The sequence below is a fragment of the Panthera pardus genome, unplaced genomic scaffold, assembly GCF_024362965.1.
Source record: "Panthera pardus isolate Hobbes unplaced genomic scaffold, ASM2436296v1 HiC_scaffold_17, whole genome shotgun sequence".
Lineage (NCBI taxonomy): Eukaryota > Metazoa > Chordata > Mammalia > Carnivora > Felidae > Panthera > Panthera pardus.
The window spans coordinates 145,794,595-145,812,163 of record NW_026526732.1 but is presented as its reverse complement, the minus strand read 5'-3'; the positions used below and the strand labels follow the sequence as shown (position 1 = coordinate 145,812,163).

Sequence of the window (17,569 nt, the reverse complement as noted above, 5' to 3'; positions counted from 1 at the left end):
TGAAGGAATTTGTTTAAAACTGGTATTATGACTTCTCAAAATGTTTGGTAGAATTCATCAGGGAAGGTATCTGGGCCCAGAGTTTTATTTGGGGGGATTTAATGTCTTGAATAGGTAAAGGATTATTCAGGTTGCTTGTTTCTTCTTGAGTAATCTTTGATATTTTGTCTTTTTCAAGGAATTTGCCTATTTCATCTGTCTAATACACTGCCATAAAATAATTAATGCCATTGTCGTATTTATCCTTTTAGTAACTACAGGATCTACAGCTTTGCCAACTCTTTTCTTCCTGATATTGGTGACTTAACGTCTTCACTTTTGCCTGATCCATCAGACTGCAGGTTTATCAATTTTACTGGTCTCAAAGAGCCAGCTTTTGATTTCACGGACTTTATATTTCACTATTTTGGCTTTTAGCACTAATTCATTTCTTCTGCTTACTTTGGGTTTAATTTTCTCTTCTTTTTCTAGTGTCTTAAGGTGGAAGCTCAAGACATTGATTTGCAACCTCACTCCTCTAACACAGACATAATATTTTCCTCCTAGCACTTGTATTAGCTACTTCCTGCAAATTTTGATACACTGTTTTCATTTCCATCCAGTACAAAATACTTTCTGAATTCATGTTTGATTTTTTTTTTCCCTTTGACCCATGAGTTTCTTAATTAGTTTCCAAATATTTAGAGTTCTGGAAAAGACAGTTTTCTGTTATCAATTTAAAATTTAATTCCCTGCTGGTCAGATGACTTATTTTTTTATGATGTAAGTAATTTTAAATTTATTCACACTATTCTAGGGACAAAAATGTGGTCTATATTGGTAAATCTTGTATGTGTAATTGAGAAAAATGTATATTCTGCTGTACTAGGTAGATGTCAAATAAATGTCAATTAGGTCAATTGGCTGATAACGTTTAAACCTTCTAACTCATTACTGATATTTTGTCTTCTTGTTCTATCAATTGAGTGGGTAAGGTACTGAAATGCTCAACTATAATTGCAGATCTGTTTCTCCTTTCAGTTCTATCAGTTTCTGATTCATATATTTTGAAGCTTATTAGGTACAAAAATATTTAGGACTATTAATTCTTTTTGAACTGACCACTTTATCACTATGAAACGACCTTCTTTATTCCTGGTACTATTTATTCTCTGCTCTAAAATCTAGTTTGTCTGAGGGGTGCCTGGGTGGCTCAGTCGGTTGAGCATCCAACTTTGGCTCAGGTCATGATCTCACAGTTTGTGAGTTCCAACCCCACGTCGGGCTCTGTGCTGACAGCGGAGAGCCTGGAACCTGCTTTGGATTCTGCGTCTCCCTCTCTCTGACCCTCCCCTGTTCATACTCTTTCTCTGTCTCAAAAATAAACATTAAAAAAATTAAATAAAATATTTAAATATGTTATATATCTGTATTGGACATTCTCAATCTCTCCTATACTGCCTTGAAAATATGGAATACAGTCATAATAAATGTTTTAATGTATTTCTCCACTAACTCCATCATCTGTGTCTCTGTTTCTACTTACTGATTTTCCTTCTCAGGGGCTGTATTTTCTGTTTCATTCCAAGTCTGATATTTTCCACTGGAAGCCAAATGTAAATTTTACCTTGGTGAGTACTAGATATTTTTGTATACTTATAAATATTAAGCTTTGTTCTGGGATGCAGTTAAACTACTTGGAAATAGTTTCATCCTGCTGAGGTTTTTTTTTTTAAGCTTTGTTAGATGGGACGAGAGTCTTTAGTTTAGGGCTACATTTGCCCTACTGCAGAGGCAATACCTTTCTGAGTATTCTACCCAATATCCTATGACTTCTATCTTCCTCTCTGGCTGGTGGGAACACAACATAAGAAAGAATCAGATTACTCCCTCTAATCATTTTGGGTGGTCTGTTCTTGACTTTGGGTAGCTTCCATAAAACACAACTGATCAGTACTCATCTGAAGACTTAAGGGGGACTCTGCAGACCTAGGAGTTCTCTCTTTGTGCAGCTCTTTCTTTTCCAAAATGTAGCCACCTTTGGCCTCACTGGCCTCCAGCTATCGCCTAAACTCAAGGAGACTGCTGGGCTCTGCATGGGAACGCCCCCCACCCCCACCGGCCCCCCCCACCAACTTCCTTACGCTGTAGCCTGAAAACTCTCTCCAGGTAGTAAACTAGGATAACTAACTGTAGGGCTCATCTGTTTCTGGTTTCTTGGTGATCACTGTCTTATGCTGACTGTTGTCCAGTGTTTCAAACTTCATATATTTTTTCTGGGTTTTTTTTTTGTTTGTTATGTGATTACAGCCAAAAGAGTAAATCAATCTCTGTTAATTCATCTTGGCCAGAAGCACAAGTCTATGAGTACATTTTCAAGCCAGAAAAAGGAAGACACACAGCTGAAAGAAAGAAAGAAAGAAAGAAAGAAAGAAAGAAAGAAAGAAAGAGAGAAAGAAAGACAGGAAGGAAGAAAAAGAAACAACAAACCACAAGTATTATGAATGGAGTTTCAAGTAGGAGAAAAAGTGATAAACACTGTTTAGAACAGATTTTGAGTCTGAAATTTGAAGGGTATAGGTTTTTCATGACATTAAAAAAGTCAAAGCCTGTAACTGAGGGGTGCCCGGGTGGATCAGTCAGTAAAGCATCCAACTCTTGGTTTCAGCTCAGATAATGATTTTGTGATTTGTGGGAAAGAGCCCTGCATTAGGCTGTGCTGGCAGTGCAGAGCCTGCTTGGGATTCTCTCTCTCTCTCTCTCTCTCTCTCTCTCTCTCTGCCCCTCCCCCTCTCAAAATAAATAAACTTTAAAAAAAAAAAAAGCCTGTAACTGATAAATGAATCTACCTCCAAAAATGGCAGGTACTTTATCAGCCAAAACTATGAAAATTTCTGGAAATCTGGGTAATTGCAGTTTCTTTTTTCCTTTAATCTATTAAGAAATGATTGTTTTAAACATTCCAAGAATGAAAAAAGTGTAACTTTACATTTATAAAGGCCATTAATATACCACAATTAAAAAACTCTAAATTAGGGGACCCCTGGGTGGCTCAGATGGTTAAGTGCCTGACTCGTGGTTTTGGCTCAGGTCATGATCTCATGGTTTGTGAGTTCAAGTCCTGCATAGGACTCTGAGCTAACAGTGTGCAGCCTGCTTGGGATTCTCTGTCTCCCTCTCTCTGCCTCTCACCTGCTTGCTCTCTATTTCTCTCTCTCAAAATAAATAAACATTAAAAAGAAATCTAAAATAAAAGAAAAATCCCCTTCTTTTGATTAATTCAACTGAAAAATACACAGTCACAGTAAAAATCACCTTAATACTTGAAAGTCATAATGCTACAAAAGTTAGCTTGTGGTTGACATTGGTATAAAAGTTGCTTTTGTTTTAAAACAAACCTCAAATGGACAATATGCAAAATCTCAATATTTTGCATTGATACAGTATGATGAGATACAATAATGTATCTCAATATACTGAGATTTTAATATTGCTTAAAGTGGAAAGAAAACTCCCTACTTAAATTTTTTTTAATGCTTATTTATTTTTGACAGAGAGAGAGTCAGAGCATGAGGGGGGGGGGGGGCAGAGAGAGGGAGACACAGAATCCAAAGCAGGCTCCAGGCTCTGAACTATCAGCACAGAGCCCTATGCAGGGCTCGAACTCAGACCGTGAGATCATGACCTGAGCTGAAGTCGGACGCTCAACCGAATGAGCCACCCAGGCGCCCCAAGAAAACTCCCTATTTAGAACACACACATGTTGGGGCGTCTGGGTGGCTCAGTCGGTTAAGCGTCCGACTTCAGCTCAGGTCACGATCTCACGGTCCGTGAGTTCAAGCCCCGCATCCGGCTCTGGGCTGATGGCTCAGAGCCTGGAGCCTGCTTCTGATTCTATGTCTCCCTCTCTCTCTCTGACCCTCCCTCGTTCATGCTCTGTCTCTGTCTCAAAAATAAATAAACTTGGGGAGCCTGGGTGGCTCAGTCGGTTGAGCGTCCCACTTCGGCTCAGGTCATGATCTCGCGGTCTGTGAGTTCAAGCCCCACATCAGGCTCGTGCTGACAGCTCAGAGCCTGGAGCCTGTTTCAGATTCTGTGTCTCCCTCTCTCTCTGACCCTCCCCCGTTCATGCTGTCTCTCCCTGTCTCAAAAATAAATAAACGTTAACAAAAATTTTTTAAAAATGAATAAACTTAAAAAAAAAAAAAGAACACACACATGCTGCAGAAGGCACCTACAAGCAACATATGAACAGCAGTCTGTCACCAAATCATATGGCTTGCTTCTCTGTGTCTATTTACTTTACTTTTTTAAAAATTTTATTTATTTTTGAGAGAGAGAAAGAGAGCATGAGCGGGGGAGGGGCAGAGAGAGAGGGAGACACAGAATCAGAAGCAGGCTCCAGGCTCTGAGCTGTCAGCACACAGCCCAAAGCAGGGCTCGAACCCATGAATCACAAGATCACAACCTAAGCCGAAGTCAGATGCCCAACCGACTGAGCCACCCAGATGCCCCTCTTTTGTCTATTTAAACTTGTAACCAGTTCTAGCACCACTTGTAGATATCTGCCCTTAAAAAGCATATGGTGTCACAAGAAAACAACATACACAGATGCAAAGAAACAGACAAAACACAAAGGGGCAGAGAAGGCAATTATGAGTGCTGCTTGGATGACCTCCTTCCCCCTGCTCCCCTTCTTACTTTCCAAAGTGGCATCTGTGGCTCAGACTGGATTATTGGGAGCCTTGCCTTTATGCTACTTATCTGTCACTCATTCCAGTTATCAATGTCAATTATACAAAGTGGCCAGATTCCCAAAATTTCATCTAAAAGTTCTGAGTAAAGTTCTAAGCTGGGGTGCAAGGGAGGGCTTTTAATGGAGAGTGAGAAAGCAGAGAAGAAACTGAAGAAAGCTAACTGGAAAAAGAAAGGAGAATTAATCAAGAAGCTGAATACTGGGGGCACCTGGGTGGCTTGTCAGTTAAGCATCCAACTCTTGATTTCAGCTCAGGTCATGATCTCATAGTTCATGAGTTCGAACACACGCAGAGTCTGCTTGGGATTCTCTCCTTCTCCCCACCTCTCTCTGTCTCTCCCTCTCCCCGCCTCTCTCTGTCACTCCCTGGTTTGTGAACTCTCTCTCTCTCAAAATAAGTAAATTAATTTTTTAAAAAAGCTGAATATTAAATCTGAGACTGGCTCATTCTAACCATAACCTTAAATCCCAGCTCCTCACCTTCACACATTCTTCCTGGAAAGTTAAGTTAACTTGGTTTTTTATCTACAGAGCCAAGAGTTGCCTCTTGAGTTAAAAAGTTATTCTATTAGCCAAAACTGAGTTAAAATTATAAAATTTAATATTGTTATATATTACAGAAAGTTTCAGAAATAAAGAGGAAAAAAATCATAATCCCAATATTACAATATAAGGGTACCTTCTTTTAAACAGATATTATTTTTTAGAGCAGTCGTAGGTTCACGGCAAAAACTGAGTAAAATAGCCAAAACAACCTTGAAAAGAACAAAGCTGAGAGAAGTCACACTTCATGGTTCCAAACCTTAACTACAAAAGCTCCAACATCAAGACAGTGTGGTAGCAGAAATAAGGACAGACACCCATCTATGGGATAGAACTGAAAGCTGAGAAATAAACTGTTACATTTATGTTCAACTTGTATTTTTTTTATTAAAAATTTTTTTTGATGTTTATTTACTTCTGAGACAGAGAGAGACAGAGCATGAGTGGGGGAGGGACAGAGAGAGAGGGAGACACAGAATCTGAAGCAGGCTCCAGGCTCTGAGCTGTCAGCACAGAGCCCGATGCGGGGCTTGAACTCACGGACTGTGAGATCATGACCTGAGCTGAAGTCAGACACTTAACCAACTGAGCCACCCAGGCGCCCCTCAACTTATATTTTCAAAATAGTTGCCATGACAATTCAGCACGGGAAACAACAGTCTTTTCAACAAATGGGACAGCTAGATCTCCAAAAGCAAAAGATGACGAAGTTTGACTACCGTACCTCATACCACATACAAAAAGTAACTCAAAATGGATCAATGACAGCAATTGAAGAGCTAAAACTATCTACCTCCTAGAAGAAAGCATGGGGATTGTAAATCTTCACTGAGCACGAATTAGGCAATGGTGCCTTATGTGAAAGTGAAAGCACAAGCAACAACAAAAAATAGGAGACTTCATGACAATTAAAAACTTCTGTGCTTCAAAGAACACCACGAAGAAAGCGAAAAGACGTCACACAGGATGGGATGAAAATTTTCCCAATCACTTATCCGATAACAGGATTGATACCTAGAATACTTTCACTCCTAAGAGAGATGGGAAAGAAGGCAGAGTAGAAGATCCTGAGCTCACCTCCCATCACGGACACACCGAGGTAACAATTCCATGTGATAAAACTCACAGTAAAAATGATGTGAAGACTGGCAGAACAGATCTTCAACAGTCGAAAACTTGAGGAGAGACCACATCAAGGAGAGGAGGGGCAGAGACACAACTGGTGAACCAAACCCCCAGGGCTGCAACCCACAGCGGGAGGGATATCACAGGCATGAAGGAGCCAGGAGACCAAGCCCCACAATGGGCGCCCCCAGCCCTGGGACCTGCACGGGAAAGATGAGACCCCGTAACAACTGGCTCTGAAAATCAGGGGGTCTTATTTCTTGGAGAATCACAGGGCCACAGGAAACCAAGACTCCTCTACCAAAGGGCCATGGTACTACTATCACCCAGTCTAAGACCCAGCACAGAAGCAGAGTTTGGAAAGTACCTGGGTTTTAAGTGAAGGAGATTTACTAATTGTTAGAACATGTGCTGGAGAGGGCAGGAATCTGCAGGAACTTTCCTGGAAAACAGAAGTCTGAAGGGTCCCACATTTCTTGTCCTCCTTCAGCTTAGCTGGCCAGACACTAGTGGGAGCCAGTTTTGACACTCTCTACCTACCTTGCAAGCGTGCTAGCCCAGCCCTAGCGTTCCCCTGTAGACCTGCCCCACCTGGCAGGCTCCCCTGCAAAGTGGATTCCACCGTACCACACCTGAAGGGCAGTCTCAGTCACGACCGACATTCCTGCGGAGCAACTACTACTCTGCCATACCTGGCGGGCAGCCCTAAGCTGAGAGGCAACCCTCTAAGCACCCCTCCAGACTTCTGCCCTGAAGAGTGAGGAATCTAGCCCCATGCACCAGCATGCCCATACTAGCTATAGCAGGGTCTCTCAGCTAGCCGTGGGAATAAAGGCGGGGCGGGAGGGGTGGGGGGGGGGGCCTGCCCACCAGTGCACCCAGAGGTAGAAGCCAGTCATTGAAGACAGCAGGGCTTAGGGCTCGTCCCACCCACCAGCACATACCCCAAAACTACAGCTGTAGCCACACAGGAGGCACACTCTGTCAACCGGTCCCCTGCCGGAGATTGCAGCCCATCACTGCTGACAGCCAAACTGAGGGCCAGCCCTGTCCACCAGCATGCCCACAGCAGTCACAGCCCATCCACAATAGATGAGCGCACACTACTAACACAGAGGACACCTTTAGAACAGCTGGTTACGGTGACGGGGTGGTTGGGGGGCTGCTGCACTGATGGACACTACAGGATATCTTCTACATAAGGCCATTTACTTTCAGAGCAGGAGATATAGCTGACCTACCTAATACACAGAAACAAACAGAGATTCAGACAAAATGAAGGGACAGAGAAATATGTTCAAAATGAAAGGACAAAACCCCAGAAAAAATAAATGAAACAGAAGTAAGCAATCTGCTGATAAAGAGCTCAAAGTAATGGTCATAAAAGAGACTCACCGGACTTAAAAGAAGAGTGAATGAACTCAGTGAGAATTTCAACAACAAAATAAAAAATATAAAAAAGAACCAGTCAGAGCTAAATACAATAACTGAAATGAAAAATACACTAGAGAGAATCAACAAATTAAAAGATGCAGAAGAATGGATGAGAGATCTAGAAGACGGGAAAGTGGAAAACAACCAAACTGAACAGCAAAAGGAAAAAGATATTTTTTCTTTAATGAAAATAAGTTAAAGAGAACTCTGTGACAGCATCAAGCATATTAGCATTCACATAACAGGGGTCCAAGAAAGGGGTAGAAAACTTACCTGAAGACATAATAGCTAAAAACTTCCCTAACCTGGGAAAAGAAACAAACATCCAAGTCCAGGAATGAAAGAGAGCCCCAAACAAGATGAACCCAAGGAGATCCACACCAAGACAGATAATAATTAAAATGGCAAAAGTTAAAGAAAATCTTAAAAGCAGCAATAGAAAAGCAAACAGTTACATACAAGGGAAACTCCATAAGACTGTCAGCTGATTTCCCAGCAGAAAACTTTCAGGCCAGAAGGGAGCGGCATGATATATTCAAAGTACTGAAAGGAAAAAACCTAAAGCCAAAATATTCTACCTGACAAGGTTATCATTCAGAATTGAAGGAGAAATAAAGAGTTTCCTAGACAACAAAAGTTAAGGGTGTTTACCACCACTAAACCAGCCTTACATTAAAATGAATTCTTTAAAAGGCGCCTGGGTGGTTGAGTTGGTTAAGCGGCCGGCTTCAGCTCAGGTCATGATCTCGCGGTCCGTGAGTTCGAGCCCTGCGTCAGGTTCTGTGCTGACAGCTCAGAGCCTGGAGCCTGTTTCGGATTCTGTGTCTCCCTCTCTCTGACCCTCCCCCGTTCATGCTCTGTCTCTGTCTGTCTCAAAAATAAATAAACATTAAAAAAAAAAATTAAAAAGGGGCGCCTGGGTGGCTCGGTCGGTTGAGTGTCCGACTTCAGCTCAGGTCATGATCTCACGGTCAGTGAGTTCGAGCCCCGTGTCAGGCTCTGTGCTGACCGCTCAGAGCCTGGAGCCTGTTTCGGATTCTGTGTCTCCCTCTCTCTCTGCCCCTCCCCTGTTCATGCTCTGTCTCTCTCTGTCTCAAAAATAAATAAACGTTTAAAAAAAAATTTTTTTTTTAAAAATTAAAAAAAAATGAAATGAATTCTTTAAGTGGAAAAGAAAAGGGCATAACTAAAAAGAAAATTATGAAAGGAAAATATTTTACTGGTAAAAGCAAACACACTGTAAAAAGTAGATCACTTATAAAAATAGTATGAAGTTTAAAAGACAAAATTAGTAAAATTATAAAAAGTTATTTAAAAATATAATGTAGGGGTGCCTAGGTGGCTCAGTTGGTGAAGCATCCAACTTCAGCTCAGGTAGATCTCATGGTTTCTGAGTTCGAGCCCCGCGTCCGGCTCTGTGCTGACAGCTCAGAGCCTGGAGCCTGCTTCAGCTTCTGTGTCTCCCTCGCTCTCTGCCCCTCCCCTGCTCACACTCTTGTCTCTCTTTCAAAAATAAACATCATAAAAAGAAATTTTAAAAAATATTATCTAAAAATAAAATATCAAACAGAAAACATGGACAGGGAAGTAAATATGTAATGCTTTTAGAATGTGTTCAAACTTAAGTGACCATCAATTTAATCAATACTGTCATATACATAGATCGTTACATATGAACCTCATGGTAACCACAAACCAGAAACCTGTAAAACGTGTATATATATATATATATATATATATATATATATACACACATATATATAATATACACATATATATACACAAAAAAATAAAATAAAATAAAGAGAAAGGAATCCAAACATAACACCAAAGAAAGTCAACAAATCACAAAGGAAGAGAGCAAAAGAAGAAATGAACAGAGAACCACAAAAACGACCAAAAAACAATGGACAAAATGGCAATAAATACATACCTATCAATAAATTTAAATATATATGGATTAAATGCTCCAATCAAAAGAAAGAGGGTGACAGAATAAACAAGATCCACCTATATGCTGTCTACAAGAGACTCACCTCAGAACTAAAAAAAGACTGAAAGTGAAGAGATATAAAGGTATTCCATGTAAATGGAAGTGGGAAAAAAAAAAAACTGAGACAGCAATACTTGTATCAGAACAAACAGACTTTAAAACAAAGACTGTAAGAAGATACAAAGAAAGGCATTACATAATGATAAAGGGATTGATCTGATAAGAGGGTATGACAATTGTAAATATCTATGCACCCCACATAGAGGCACCTAAATATATAAAGCAAATATTAACAGACACAAAGGGAGAAATTGACAGGAATACAACAACAGTAGGAGATGTTAACACCCTACTTACATCAATGGATAGATCATCCAGGCAAAAAAAATCAATAAGTAAACACTGGCTTTGAACAACACATTAGACCAGATGGACTTTGAACAGATCTATACAGAACATTCCATCCAAAAACAGCAGAATACACATTCTTTCCAAGCACAGATGGATCATTTTCAGGATAGATCACATGTTAGGCCATGAAACAAGTTTCAATAAATTTAAGAAGACTTAAATCATACTAAACATCTTTTCCAACCACAACAGTATAAAACTAGAAATCAATTACAAGAAAAAAACTGGAAAAAACACAAAACATGTGGAGCCTAAAAAACATGCTACAACCAACCAATGGGTCAAATTAAATCAAGGAGGAAAAATAACTGGAGACAAATGAAAATGGAAACAATGGTTCAAAATCTTTGGGATGCAGCAAAAGCAATTCTTAGAGGAAAGTCTATGTGATACAGGCCTACCTCAAGAAACATGAAAAATCTCAAATAAACAATCTAATCTTACACCAAAATGAACTAGAAAGAGAATATGGGGCGCCTGGGTGGCTCAGTTGGTTAAGCGTCCGACTCCGGCTCAGGTCATGGTCTCACGGTTCATGAGTTTGAACCCCACATCAGGCTTTGTGCTGACAGCTCAGACCCTGGAGTCTGCTTTGGATTCTGTGTCTCCACCAATCTCTGCCTCTCCCCTGCTCATGCTATGTCTGTCTGTCTCCCTCTCTCTATCTCTCTCAAAAATAAGTAAAAAATTTTTTAAAAAAGAGAGAATAAAGACTAAAGGTAGTAGAAGGAAGAAAACAATAAAGATCAGCGTGGAAATAAATGAAATACAGACTTAAAAAACAACAGAAAAGATCAATGAAACTAAGTTGGTTTACTGACAAGATTAAAATTGACAAATCTTTAGTCAGACTCTTCAAGAAAAAATGAGAACCCAAATAAAACAAAAAACTGGAAGAGAAGTTACAAACAAGACCATAAAAATACAAAGGATTATAAAACACTACAACAAAAAATTATATGCCAACAAATTGAACAACCCGGAAGAAGTGGATAAATTCTTAGAAACATACCTTCTTCCAAGACTGAATCAAGCAGAAACAGAAAATCTGAACGGACCAATTCTTAGGAACAAAATTCAATCAGTAATCAAAACACTCTCCACAACAAAAGTCTACAACCAGATGGCTTCACAAGTGAATTCTACCAAAACATATATGTTAAAAACTCTATCCTTCTCAAACTATTTCAAAAAAAAAAAAAAAATAGAATAGGAAAGGAGGAAAGAATGCTTTCAGATTCATTTTATAAGGCCAGCAATTACCCTGATACAAAACCAAAGACACTACCCTACCCCCAAAAAACTTACAGAATACCTTAATGAACACAGATGTAAAGACCCTCAACAAAATATTAGCAAACCAAACTCAAAAACACATTAAAAGGATCATTCACCACTACAAGTGGGATTTAATCCAGTAATGCAAGGATGGTTCAATACATGCAAATCAATCAACATAATACACCACGTTAACAAAATGACAAATAAAAACCAAGATCATCTCAACAGATGCAGAGAAAGTATTTGACGAGGCCGCCTGGGTGGCCCAGTCAGTTAAGTGTCTGACTCTTGATTTCGCTCAGGTCAAGATCCCAGCATCATGGGATCAAGACCTGCGTCAAGCTCCACACTCAGCATGGAGCCCACTTGGGAACCTTTCTCTTCCTGTCTCTCTGCCCCTCCCCCATTCTCATTTTTTCTCTCTCTCTCAAAATAAACTTCAAAAAAGTCCTTAAAAAAAGAAAAATATTTGACAAAATTCCATTCATGATGGAAAATTCCATTCAACAATGTGGGTAGAGAAGAAATATACCTCAACATAATAAAGGCCATACATGACAAACCCACAACTAACATCATACTCAACAGTGAAAAGCTGAAAGCTTTTCCTCTAAGATCAGGAAGAAGGATGTCCACTTTCACCACTTTTATTCACCATAGTACTGGAAGTCCTAGCCACAGTAATGAGACAAGAAAAAGAAATAAAAAGCCTCCAAACTGGTAAGAAACAAGTTAAACTGTCACTATTTGCAGATGACATGATACTATATGCAGAAAACCTTAAAGACTCCACCAAAAAATTATTAGAAATAATAAATGAATTCAGTAAAAATAGCAAGATACAAAACCAACATATGGAAATCAGTTGTATTTCTATACACTAATAACAAACTATCAGAAAAAGATATTAAGAAAATAATTGCATCAAAAATAATAACATACCTAGGAATAAATTTAACAACGAAGGTGAAAGATCTGTACTCTAAAAAAACTGCAAGATATTGCTGGAAAAAAAAAATGAAGACAAACAACATAAATAAATTAAAAAGTTATATACCATGCCCATGGATCTTAAGAATTAGTATTATTAAAATGTCCATACTACCCAAACCAATCCACAGATTCAATACAATCCCTATCAAAATACCAATGGCATTTTTCACAGAACTAGAAAAATCCTAAAATGTGTATAGAACCACAAGAGACCCCAAATAGCCAAAGTAATCTTGAGAAAGAGGAACAAAGCTGGAGGTATTACAATCCCAGATTTCAAACTATACTACAAAGCAATAGTAATCAAAACAGTATGGTACTGGCACAAAAGGAGACACATAGATCAATGGAACAGGATAAAAAGCCCAGAAATAAACCCAAGGTTCTATGGTACAATGAATCTACGACAAAAGAGGCAAAAATATACAATGGGGAAAAGACCATCTCTTCCAATAAATGGCGTTGAGAAAACTGGGCAGCTACATACAAAAGAATGAAACTGGACCACTTTTTTACACCACATACAAAAAGAAACTCAAAATGTATTAAAGATCTAAATGTAAGACCTGAAACTGTAAAACTTCTAAAAGAAAACACAGGCAGTAAACTCTTAGACACTGGCCTTAGTAACTTGTTTTATATGTCTCCCCAGACAAGGAAAACAAAGCAAAACACAAAACAAAACAAAACTGGGATATCAAACTATAAAGCTTTTCCACAGTGAAGGAAACCACCAACAAAACAATAAGGCAACCTACTGAATGGGAGAAGATATCTGCTGATGATATATCCAAAAAAGATTAATGCAAAATATATAAAGAACTCATACAACTCAACACCAAAAGACAATCTGATTAAAACCTGGGCAGAGGACCTAAACAGATATTTTCCCAAAGAGGACATATAGGCGGCCAACAAGTACATGAAAAGATGCTTAGCATCACTTATCAAGGAAATTCAAATTAAAACCACAATGAGATATTAACTAACACCTGTCAAAATGGCTATTATCAAAAAGATAAGAAATAACAACTGTTGGCAACAATGTGGAGAAAAGGGAACTTCCCTGCAGTAGTTGTTGGGAATGGAAATCGGTGCAACCGCTACAGAAAACAGTATGGAGGCTCCTCAAAAAATTGCAAGTAGAAATACCATATGAGGGGCGCCTGGGTGGCTCAGTTGGTTGAGCGGCTGACTTCGGCTCAGGTCATGATCTCACGGTCCGTGAGTTCGAGCCCCGCGTCAGGCTCTGTGCTGACAGCTCAGAGCCTGGAGCCTGTTTCAGATTCTGTGTCTCCTTCTCTCTGTGACCCTCCCCCGTTCATGCTCTGTCTCTCTCTGTCTCAAAAATAAATAAACGTTAAAAAAAAAAATTAAAAAAAAAAAAAAAATACCATATGACCCAGTAATTAAATTTCTAGATATTTAATCAAAGAAAACACTAAATGAAAAGCATACTGGCACTCCTATGTTTACTGAAGCACCATTTACAACAGGCAAGATACAGAAGCAACACAAGTGTCCATCAATACATGAATGGCTAAAGAAAATGTGGTGTGTGTACACAATGGAATATTACTCGGCCACAAAAGAGTGAGATCATGCATTCGCAACATGTATAGACCTAGAGCATATTATGCTAAATAAGTCAGACAGAGAAAGATAAATACCATCGGATTTCACTTATATATAGAACCTAAAAAACAAAACAGAAACAGAGTCATAAATATAGGGAAAAAACCTGATGGCTACAAGAAGGGAGGGAGTTGGAGAGAGGTGAAATAGGTGAAGGGGATTAAGAGGTACAGACTTCCAGTTATAAATAAGTCATGGGGATGAAAAGCATGGCACAGGGAATACAGTCAATAATAGTGTATGTAATAACTTCATTTAGTGACATATGACTACACTTACCATGGTGAGCATTTCATAATGTATCTAATTTTCACATCACTATATTGTACACCTGAAACTAATATAATGTCAACTATACTTCAATAAAAAAAATCTACAACTCAGTAATAAAGAAAACAAATAACCCAATTAAAAAATGGGCACGGGTGCCCGGCTGGCTCAGTTGTGGAGCATGTGACTCTTGATCTCGGGGTTATGAATTTGAGCCCCACAATGGGTACAGAGATTACCTGAAAAATAAAAGTTAAAAAAATGGGCAAAGTAGTCACATACACATTTCCTCCAAAGAAGATACATAAATAGCAAATAATCACATGAAAAGATGCTGAGGGAAAGTAGGGAAATGCAAATCAAAGCCACAGTAAGAGACCACTCCATACCCAATAGGATGGCTATTAGAAAAAAAGATCCTAACAAACACTGACAAAAATGTAGAAAAACTAGAACCCTCATGCATTGCTAGTGGGAATGTAAAATGGTACAGCTGCTTTGGAAAACAGTGTGGCAATTCCTCTAAAAGTTAAACAGTTATCATTTGATCAACAGTTCTAAGACAAATGAAAACAGATGTCCACACAAAACCTTATGCATCAATGTTCATAACAGCATTATTCATATTAGCCAAAGAGTACAAACAATCCTAATATCCACTAACTACTGAATGGGTAAACAAAATGTATATTCATGCAACACAATATTATTCAGCAATGACAAGCAATAAAGTCCTGATAATATGCTACATGAACAAATCTTGAAAATACTATGCTAAGTGAGAGCAAGACAAAAAAATACCATATATGCTATGATTCCATTGATATGAAATGTCCAGAACAGGCAAATCTATAGAGGCAGAAAGGAGAATGGTGGTCACTGAGAGTAATGGTTAGAAGTAGGAGTGACTGCTAACGGGTGTGACATTTCTTTTGGGGGTGACAAAATGCTCTGAAGTGGGATAATGGTAATAGTTGCACAATTTTGTGAATATATTGTTGAAATCTTTTTATTTTAATGTTTAATCATTTTTCAGAGAGAGAGTTTGAGCAGGGAAAGGGTAGAGAGAGAAGAGGACAGAGAATCTGAAGCAGGCTCTGTGCTGATAGCAGCAAGCCCGATGCAGGGCTCGAACTCATGAATGGTGAAATCATGACCTGAGCCAAAGTCGGAAGCTCAACTGATGAGCCACCCAGGTGCCCCACAATTCTGTAAATATACTGGAAACCACTGATTAACACACACCTTAAAGAGGTGAATACCAGGCTATGTGAATTTTATCTCAATACAGCTGTTGGAAAAATTATCTTATTGAATGGACATTAGCTCCTAACATACATTCTTCCAATGTATCTATTTTATGTAACACTGCTGTGAACATTTTTGTGCCTAGGCATTTATCATACTAAATAATTAAGAGTATGGATTCTTGGGGCACCTAGGTGGTTCAGAAGGTTAATAAGCAAGCATCTGACTCATGGTTTCAGTTCAGGTCATGATTTCACAGTTTGTGAGATCGAATGCCATGTCAGGTTCCATGCTGACAGCATGGAGCCTGCTTGGGATGCTCTTTCGCTCGCTCGCTCGCTCGATCTGCCCCTCCCCTGCTCTCACTTGCTCCCTCTCCCTCCCTCTCTTAAAATAAATAAATAAACTTAAAAATAAAATGTTTAAAAAGAGTATGGATTCTTGGTGTGCCTGGCTGGATCAGTTGGTGGAGTGTGTGACTCTTGATCTCAGGGTTGTGGGTTCGAGGCCCAGGTTGGTGTGGAGATTTAAAGATAAAATCTTAAAAAAAAAAAAAAGAGAGAGATTAAGTATGGATTCCTTTTTTTTAGGATTTTAATTTTATTTTTTATGTTTATTTGAGAGAGAGAGAGCACAAGCGCAAGCAGGGGAGGGGCAGAGAGAGAGGGAGAAACAGAATCCCAAGCAAGTTCGATCTCACGAGCAGTGAGATCATGATGACCTGAGCCAAAATCAAGAATCAGATGTTTAACCGACTGAGCCACCCAGGTGCCCCAACGAGTATGGATTCTTAACAGTCTGCTTTAGTGGCAATCCTGGCTTGACAACAATAGCAGCTATATGAGTGGTGCTTGGGCAAGTCACCCAACTACTTTGTGCCTCAATTTTCCCGTCTATCACATGAGATTAACAATATTCACACCTCTTGGAATTTTGAAAATTAAATTAAGTAAGGGCTTGGCATGGTGACTGTCACACAGTAAACTTTCAAACATTAGTAATTATAACTGTCATCCTGGTTTGTATTATTTCCTTTTTTAATTTTTTTTTTTTTTTTTTTAATTTTAGGGGTGGGGGAGGGACAAAGAGAGAGAGAGAAGGAGAGAGAATCTCAAGCAGGTTCCATGTTGAGCCTAATGCAGGGCTGGATCTCACGACCCTGGGATCAGGACCCAAGCCAAAATCAAAAGTGGACACTCAACCAACCGAGCCACCCAGGCACCCCACCCCTTTTTTTTAGTTGTTTTTTTTTTTTTTTTTTAATTGAGATACAACTTACAAAAAATATGGAATGTTTCATGGATTTCCATGTCATTTTTGCACAGGGGCCACACTAATCTTCTCTATCATTTCTACTTTATTTTACTTTGTTTTCAAGTTTTATTTTATTTATTTGAGAGAGGCAGAAATAGGGGAAGTGGGCAAGGGGCAAAGAGAGGGAGAGAGAATCCAAGCAGGTTCCGTGCTGCCAGCCCCCGACGTGGGGCTCGAACTCACAAAACCGTGAGATCGTGACCTGAGCCAAGACCAAGAGTCAGACGCTTTACAACTGAGCCACCCAGGCACCTCTCGTTCCAATTTTAGCATACGTGCTGCCAAAGCAACCACCGCATTATTTTCTCAAGATGGTTTCTGGAAATGGTGTCACTGGGTCAAAACCCATGAACATTTATGTTTTCGAATCCATTTTGCTAAACTACATTCCAAAAGGGGTGCACCAATTTTTGGTACATTTGGTATATTTTACCAATTTTTGGTATATTTTAGTAAACATAGGAGAGAACCAAGGTAACCACACCATCATCAACATTATGTCACAGTAAGTTTTTTTGGTTAATTTCACAGCTGCCTCACTTTGGTTGTTCATTTTGGCTGCTTTGCCTTCAGCATCTTCAAACCCA

At 39.3% G+C, this 17,569-nt stretch overlaps 1 protein-coding gene and 1 pseudogene across 6 annotated transcripts in view; both read right to left on the bottom strand.

Moving 5' to 3' along the window:
- The window catches only part of FKBP5 (FKBP prolyl isomerase 5), a 118,615-nt gene that overhangs the window by 78,780 nt on the left and 22,266 nt on the right, over positions 1 to 17,569 (bottom strand). The window lies entirely within an intron of this gene.
- On the bottom strand, positions 16,949 to 17,046 carry LOC128777885 (U6 spliceosomal RNA; annotated as a pseudogene).